The 7,811-nt window shown below is 55.9% G+C and overlaps 1 long non-coding RNA gene across 1 annotated transcript; it reads left to right on the top strand.

The window, feature by feature from the left end:
• Nucleotides 1-89: 89 nt before the first annotated feature.
• On the top strand, nt 90-7,802 carry LOC117797985. The gene is made up of 3 exons (XR_004622773.1): nt 90-4,593; nt 5,774-5,907; nt 7,227-7,802. It is a non-coding gene; the product is annotated as an uncharacterized LOC117797985 (long non-coding RNA).
• Nucleotides 7,803-7,811: the final 9 nt, after the last annotated feature.

The raw sequence follows: 7,811 nt of genomic DNA, 5'->3' as shown, positions 1-7,811 counted from the left end.
AACGCCGGGATCACGCCCTGAGCCGAAGGCAGACGCTTAACCGCTGTGCCACCCAGGCGCCCCGAGATTGCCTTTTTCTGAGAACAGCAGAAAGTCATGGGTGAGTTTAAAGCAGGGGTGTGAGACAAGCTTTTCACTTGAGAAGAGTGGCTCAGAGGCCGGTGTCAGGACTGTCGGATGTGGGGAGAACGGTGTGCAGAAGCCCCGTCAGGAAGCTCTGCAGTAATGTGAGCAAGGTAGCTGTGTGGGGATGGGGAGAAGTGGATCCATCTGAGGGAAGTGTAGCTTGTGGAGGCGTTAGTCCTTGCTGGTTGGCTGCATAGAGGAGACGAGAAAGGAGGAACCCAGCGTAACGCCCAGGGTTCTCGTATGTGCTGTCAGTGGGGGACCCAGCAGTGGAGCAGGTTTGGAGATTGAGGAGGACGGGTTTCCCTGTTGGATGTGCCCAGCTTGCCATACGGGAGCCCAGGTGGACACGGCCGTTGTTCCTCTAGAGGTGCAGATGGAAGGTCGGGACCGCTGTGGGGTGGGCCATCCGTCACGGTAGGCAGTGAAATCCCCCTGGAGAGGCGCGGGCCGAGGGGAGAAGCCGCTCCCGGGGCGCCGTGAGGGACGTGGACTCAGAAGGACGGGCAGGGGAGAGAAGCCAGCGAAGACGTGGCCGGGGTAGTAGGAGTCAGAATAACACCAGGAAAGAGGGCATGAGTAGCAGGAGCGATGGGTGACATGAAGTGCTGTGGAGGATGTGAGGTGGGGCCGGGGTCCCCGGAAGTTGGCAACGTGAGCCTTCTTGATGAGAGCAGCGTTCCTGGCCTGGCGGGACAGAAGCCCAGCCGCGTTGGGTTCAGGACAGACTGGAAACGGGGAAAAGGGACAGGTCATGTAGGAAGCTCTCTCCTGAAGGTATTTGTCAAGTGAAAAGGCAGGTTGTGAGCTCACAGGGAGAGTCAGTTCTGGGCTGACCGCCGCTAGACTCTGCAGTCACTAAGGAGTAAGGAAAGGAGGACACAGGACAGGCGGTGGCACTCAGGTGGACAGCGGGGCAGCACATCGGGGCTGCTTATTTGGTGTGATGGGAAATCGTCGTTTTTTAACATTTTATTTGCTTGAGAGAGAGGAAGAGAGAGAGAGAGCACCTGTGAGTGGGGGAGGGGTAGAGGGAGAGAGAGAATCCCGACGTGGGGCTCGATCCCCCGACACCGAGACACCGAGACCATGACCTGCACCGAAGGCAAGAGTCGGACGCTCGGCCAACTGAGCCACCCAGGCGCCCTGATGGGAAATCATAATTTCCTCCTATGTTTGTGTTTTTTGCCAAGACCATATTCTTTATAATTGAGGATTTTTAAAATGAAAAATCGCTACTCGAAGACAGTTACGGAGCTTTTGTTCCACTTCTTCAGTGGGTTGGGAGGACTTGAACGTATGAAAACGCTGAGGGTCAGGGGGGAGCACCGAAGGTACGTGGCAGAGGAGCTGGGTTCATGGAGCTGGGTTCCCGGGAAGGAGGGAGAGGGATCCGGGGCACTTGGTGGGGGGATGAACTTTTGATGCTCTGAGGGAAGGAGAGATGGCTGTAGGTGCAAGTGGGGTTTTTGGTGGAGTTTCAGGGGATGAGATGAGACGGGTTATCTGCTTTGAAGGAAGGAAGAGAGGAGGTGGGGTCCGAGGTTGGGAGAAGAGCAGTGTTGGGGGTTCAGAACCCGAGTGTGGACAGACATCTGCCTGTGGCTGAACCCGCCGGGGCCCCGGGGCCCCGAGGTGGGGGAGAGAGTGCCTGGCACCTGAGCCGTGAAGGAGCTAGGTCTTTTCAAGTCTGAGCCAGCTGTAAGAGTTCTGAAGGGAGGAGGAGATGCTCACCCTCCCTCCTGGTGGCGAGCTCAGAAGAAGGCGGCTGGCCATGGGGCGGTGGCCGTTCCCTCGGAAGAGCTGCATCTCCACGGAGACCGAAGTGAGAGCGTCCTGGCGAGGGGCCTGGTGCTTAACTTTGGAAAGGATGTTCTGGAGGGCAAGGTGGAGAGATCTGGAGGGGAGGACAGCAGAGACGGGGAGGGGGGACAGAAATCGGTCCTGTGGGGACGAGGTTGCAGGAAGAAGCTTCTGACCATTGGACAGGGACCGAGGGTGTGAGGCCTGGTGACGACCGCAAGGTGGCTGAGTAATCAGCCCTGCTTGGATGGGATTTGTCTTGGGACGCAGCGTAGGCCTGCTCGGGCTGCGTTCTGAGATCCTGTGTGATGGACGGGCACCCACACCTTGGCCTTGGACGAGTTGGGCTATTTGAGGCCTGCCATGGGTCCCAGACTGGTAGTGGCATGCTGCCGGGTGCACTGTCTGCTGGGGCTGTCCTCTGAAGTCCCCCCTCTCCCCACTGGCCCGATCCCATACCCTTTCCCTTCTCTGCCTTATGATGGTGGTTGTCTCATAGACACGTGTGCTTGGTCACAGCCTGTGACACCCGAGGGTGCGGGATAAGCCCACCTGGACTAACCCGCCCCTGTTTCCGGGAAGAGGCCTGCTGGACCTTGAGTCTCCCTCTCCAGCCCGTGGCCCGTGCAGACACGAGGCACGCCGTCCCTCACTGCGGTTTTGGGTCCTCTCTCTCTCTCTTCTCTTTCAGGCTCTCATTCTTTGTCACCACCTGTCCTTCCGGACCCACCTCTTTCCCGGCCCTTCCTGCCACCAGTGAAACAGTCTCCACGGCCCGCGCCTTTATAGACGGAGAACCTTGCTCTGTCCCCTGTTCTTTTCTTGCTGCTGGCTGGTTTTTCTGCTCCCTTCAGAGCAGAATGTGAAGGAGCAGTCTGCACTCCCTCATCTCCTCGCTTGGAGCTTGCTCTGGTCCAGATTTCATCCCGAGCACTCCCCTGGGAATGTTCTTTTTGGGGACACCAAGGACCTCTGTTGTCAAGTCCCAGCGGACCCTTCACCGCCCTGCTGCACCCCCGGGCACCCTCCGTAGTGAACTGCTTCTTGAAACCCTTTCCTCTCTTGGCTTCTGTGACAGCGATGCCCGGTTCTCTTTCTGCCTCGCCACGGCTCCTTCTCTGTCTCTTGAACCACTTCCGTTTGTCTGGATGCTCTGTCAGTCTGCCCAGCGCTCTGTCCTCTGTCCAGGACTTTCTTTCTTTTCCCAAGCTGTACCTGCTGGGGAGCCTCAGGGTTCTTCTTGTTCCTCAGCATGCCGGCTCCCCAGGTACCCCGTGTGTTCCCCTAGCTTCAGGCCTGGATGTCTCGCTGCTGCTTGGCCTTTTCCCATGGGTGCCCGCTAGGCGTCTCGCACTTAACCCCTCAGAGTGGAATGTTTGCTTGTCTTCGCACCCGCGTCTGTGCCCCTTCGCAGCCTCGCTCTCACTCAGTCTCCTTCCAAAGCCCCATCCCTCCCCATCCCTAGCCCTTCACACTGTAGCTTAACCCAGAAACTCTGCCATCATTCTTATTTCTCCCCTTGCCCCATTTTAACATCCCGGTTGTTGGCAAGTAAGTTCTGTCCTTTCACCTCCAGAACAATCCAGTCGTGGGTCTGACTCCACTGCCACCATCCTGGTCTAAGCCCCCGTGCCCTCCCTCTAGGACTACTGCTGTAGCTTCCTAGCCCTGTTTTTCCCCTCGTCCTCCAGTCCACTCCCTGCCGTGGAGCCTGACTGATCTTGGAAAAGCATATCAGATCATTTCATTCCCTGCTTTAGTATTTTCCTTTGCCCTCAGAGCGGAATCCCAGCTCATCACGATGGCATCCGCGCGCTGTGTGTCGTTGCTTTCTGCCTGCCTCTCCAGCCTTGTCTTGGGTCCTCTCCGCCTCACTCATCGTGCTGGGGGGCACACTGGCCTCCCTTCTGTGCTCAGACTGCTCAAGGTCTGCCTCCCCTCAGGGCCTTTGCATGTGCTTGTGCCTCTGTCTGGAAGATGCATCCAGCTGATTCCTGGTCACCACTGGGTCTCTTTTCCAATGTCACCTTCTTCCTGACCATCCTATTTTACATATGCCTTCAGTTATGCCAGCACATTGGCCTTGTTCCTTGTTTTATCTGTGTATGGGCCGCCCCCGCCAGAGGCACCCTCGCACACACTCAAACCCCACTCACTCTCTGTGTCTCTAATGAAAGTTGCATAAAGGCAGGGACCTTCTCCTTGCTGTCCCCTGCTGTCTCTGTACGTAGCTGGCAAGGCGTCTGGAACTGCGCAGGGCCTCAGACGTTGGCCGAAAGCATGATTAGCGTTCGTTGTTGCCTCCTCTCTCTCTCTCAGTAATCCTGCGCACTGGGTGCAGTGGGATGAAGTCTGCTTGCTTTCTCCCTGTCCAGTGTGAATGTCGGGGATCTCCGCCTTAGCCGAGTGAGAGCACACCTCCGAGCTGCTGACAGACGTGATGTTTTACCGGCTGCTGTCGGTGGCCCGAAGACAGAGGACCGGCCGAGGATGGCAGAACTGGTCGTCGGGGAGGAGCAGCGCGTCGGCTGCCGAGGCGCATTCTGTCGCCCTGCCGGCCCAGGCGCAGGTGGTCATCTGTGGTGGTGGAATCATGGGCACATCCGTGGCCTATCACCTGTCCAAGATGGGGTGGAAGGATATTGTCCTTTTGGAGCAGGGCAGGTAAGGACCAGACGGCACACGGCTTGGGGCTGCGTTGCACCCGCTGTGCGGGCTCCCCCCCATCCCCTCTCCTCCTGGTAATATCGTCCCGCCAGTAGCTACCCTGACTGGCACTAAGTAGCAGGAGAACCACAGAAAAGGCAACATCTCCTGTACGCAGTTTCGCAATGCGCACTGCCCGTGTTTTCTGGCTTGGAGAGAGGTGGCCGACTCCAGCGCACCAAGTCTCTAGAGAGGGTGCGTTTCATTTCAGGGTCACGGCACACCTCACCGTCTTGTCCTCTTCGTTGTAGTAGCAACATCAACCCTGTGGCTCAAGGGCTTCCTCTGGGAGCCGAGATGAAATTGGCTACGCCCTTCCTGCCTGATCTGTTTCTTTCCTTCATTGAACTCACGTACTTGAGAGCAGTGGTAGATTTCTAGAACAAACGTGAAGGTAGCGCAGCGGTCCCCTATGCCTCACACCTGTGTGCACCTAGGAGGAACACCTTAGGTTGGGATCGCCGTTAAACGCAATGAATCCGTGTGGATACCTACCACTAACTGAAGCTCATACTTTGTTCAAGTTGTTTCACTTTTCCCCTAATGTCCCTTTTCTGTTCTATTGCCTACCAGAAATTGGATGACCTTTAACACGTCTGTTGTATTTATTTCTGAATAGGCAATACATTTACACGATTCAGATTGAAAGTTGTAAGAGAGTGTACAGGGAAAAGTCTGCCTCCCACCCCCGACTTCTAGCTGGAAGTTTCCCTCGCTGGAGGCAAGTTAAGTTCCTTGTGTATCGTTCCAGATACTCCCCACGTATATGAGCAAATCTGTATCGGTCAGTTTGTATGTGTGTACCTGGGTATTCGTTCATTACTTTTTTCTCTCTCTTTTTTTTTTTTATACAAGTTAGTAGCGTATCTTAAACAGTGTCCCTCCCCTTGCTTTCTTCATTAGGATTGTCCCATATTGTTGCATAAAATTTGCTTTCTCTCGTTCCTTTTTTTATGGCTGTGTAGAGTATCCCATCGTAGAGGGGCGCTCCAGACCGTTCAGTCCCGCTCTTGTCGGTGAATATGTAGGTTGCTTCCATCTTTTGATATGCCAGACGATGCCATCATGAGGATCTTTGAACTAGTTGCCCTCACAGACGTCGAGGTCTACCTAATAGCACTTTGGATGCATCCCGCAGGCTGGCTGCTGGCTCTACGAGGTTCTGTGCCGGCATCCTGAGCACCGCCAGGCACTTGACCATTGAGCAGAAGATGGCGGACTATTCCAACAAACTCTACCACCAGTTAGAGCAAGAAACGGGGATCCAGACAGGTAAGCAGGTAATTCGCCGTTTCCTGGTCTGCCTGTGCCCCACTCTGGTGCTCCATACCGTGTGCAGCCCGACGCTACGTCGGCCTGCGGATTTGGTAGTCGGGGCTTGAGTCTCAGTCTGGGCTCTGCCACTCGCCAGGGTCTTACCTTGGGCAAGGCCGTCAGCGTGCTGGGCTGTCTCCCTTTTCCCCACCCAGCAGTCGAGGGGATTCCGTCTTTATCCCAGATCCTTTCCAGAGCCTGTCACTCTCAGGGTAGGAAGGTCTTCCTGGGCCATTTCCTTTTATCTCCCTCACTGAAGTCTAGTAAGTGGCCACACCTGGCTCCTGAACGAAGCAGCAGAGGACATACTTCAGTTTAGGTGCTTGATGGTGAAATTGTGGTTGACCCACTGCATTTCACCAGCTGCTCTGAAGGCCGTTTCTGACTAGAGAGCTTAAACGTAGGTTACCCCTTATGTGTGTCAGGAAGGGAAGAGAACCCGGGGAATTGTGAGGCGAGTGCGACTGGAGCAAGTAGAAGGGGAGGCCGAGCCACGGGCTGGTCCCGCACGACCACAGGTTAGAAGCGTGTCTGGCAGCGTGTCGTCAGCTGACGGATCAGCCAGAAGCCCGGGGTGAGCCTCGCGTCGTGGCTGAAGAAACCGTCTGGTGGCCACAGGAATCGTCCTGGGGGAGTAGTGGGGCCTAGGGATGAAATTCATCCACAGGACGTGGGCGTCCGTCAGGGTTGCTCTTCTGAAGACCTGCATAATTCAGATCACAGATAATTCCAGACTAATCTTGACAGGGTTGGTAGCTTCCTCTGTTTGCCCGCTGAGTGGCCCTGCTGGGGGGGATCACAGCGTAAGCACAGTGGGTGGTTTCCTTTGCTGGCCGACTCAGCCCTTATGTGACCCGTGACACAGTTTTCGTTGGGAAGGTGAGATTTGAATTATCAGAAATTTTCATGACAGACTAAGGTTTTATAGCATTTCCCTTTCGTAGGATTCCTACTCTGGTGAAGTGTCACCTTGTCTGTAAATCCTAGAGCAAGACTGAACGTCTGGGCACTAGGATTGGGTAGATGTGTTAGTGGAGAGAGGAGATGCCAGGGGAGGAGTTAGAGGAGGGAAGGAAGAGGCTGCCTGCCCTCGAGCACGTTCGCGCGGTTCCCGGGCTGGCCTCGCCCTGGTCCCCGCCCAAGAGCTGCGCCTGACTCCCCCACGGTGTTCTCAGACTTGGCCAGGCTTCCTTTTGAGAGGCGAGGACTCTGAAGTAAGACAGTAAGAAGAGTTCCTGCTGCCTCACCGCTGCCTCCCCACCTCTGGCTTTCGTTAGGGAGGATGCCTGCTACGTGTGGGACAGGCAGGAGCGAGTCCCTTTTGGTTGGATTTAATTTGATGGCAACGGGTCCTCGAATCGGGTGGTAAGCAGAGTTTGAGTCAGAAGACGGTCAACCTAAGGGGCCCCGAGCTGGAACTGCTGACTGCCGGTCCCCTGGTTCGGTCCCTAGTGCTTTGCCGAGCCCTGCATTGCTTACCTGCTTGGATGCTAGAGGAACCCGGGCCATAGGCCTCTTTTCTGTAAGGTAAGTTCGTCTCACTTGGGTACTGGGGCACCATCTGGAACCCGTTTTTGGGCCTGGTGTCTCCTCGATGCTTGCAGGGCCGTGAGGAAGTCAGGCAAGGGAGGGTCCGGGGATTGCCCTCAGTCTGTCACCCCCATTGCAGTCCAGCCGTGGGGCCGTGAAAAGGGGACTAGGGGTCCCCCGAGGGGAGAATTCTGTTACCGGCAGGACGCGTAGGTGCCAGTCAGTGGACTGCTTTTGAGACGTTAAATGAGGACACGTGACCTACGTACAACCTGGATTTCCTGACACTACACGCTAATCCTCAGAAGATAGTGCATTTTCGTGAGGTGGTT

Source organism: Ailuropoda melanoleuca, unplaced genomic scaffold, assembly GCF_002007445.2.
Source record: "Ailuropoda melanoleuca isolate Jingjing unplaced genomic scaffold, ASM200744v2 unplaced-scaffold2124, whole genome shotgun sequence".
Classification (NCBI taxonomy): domain Eukaryota; kingdom Metazoa; phylum Chordata; class Mammalia; order Carnivora; family Ursidae; genus Ailuropoda; species Ailuropoda melanoleuca.
This window is presented reverse-complemented; position numbering and strand designations above follow the sequence as displayed.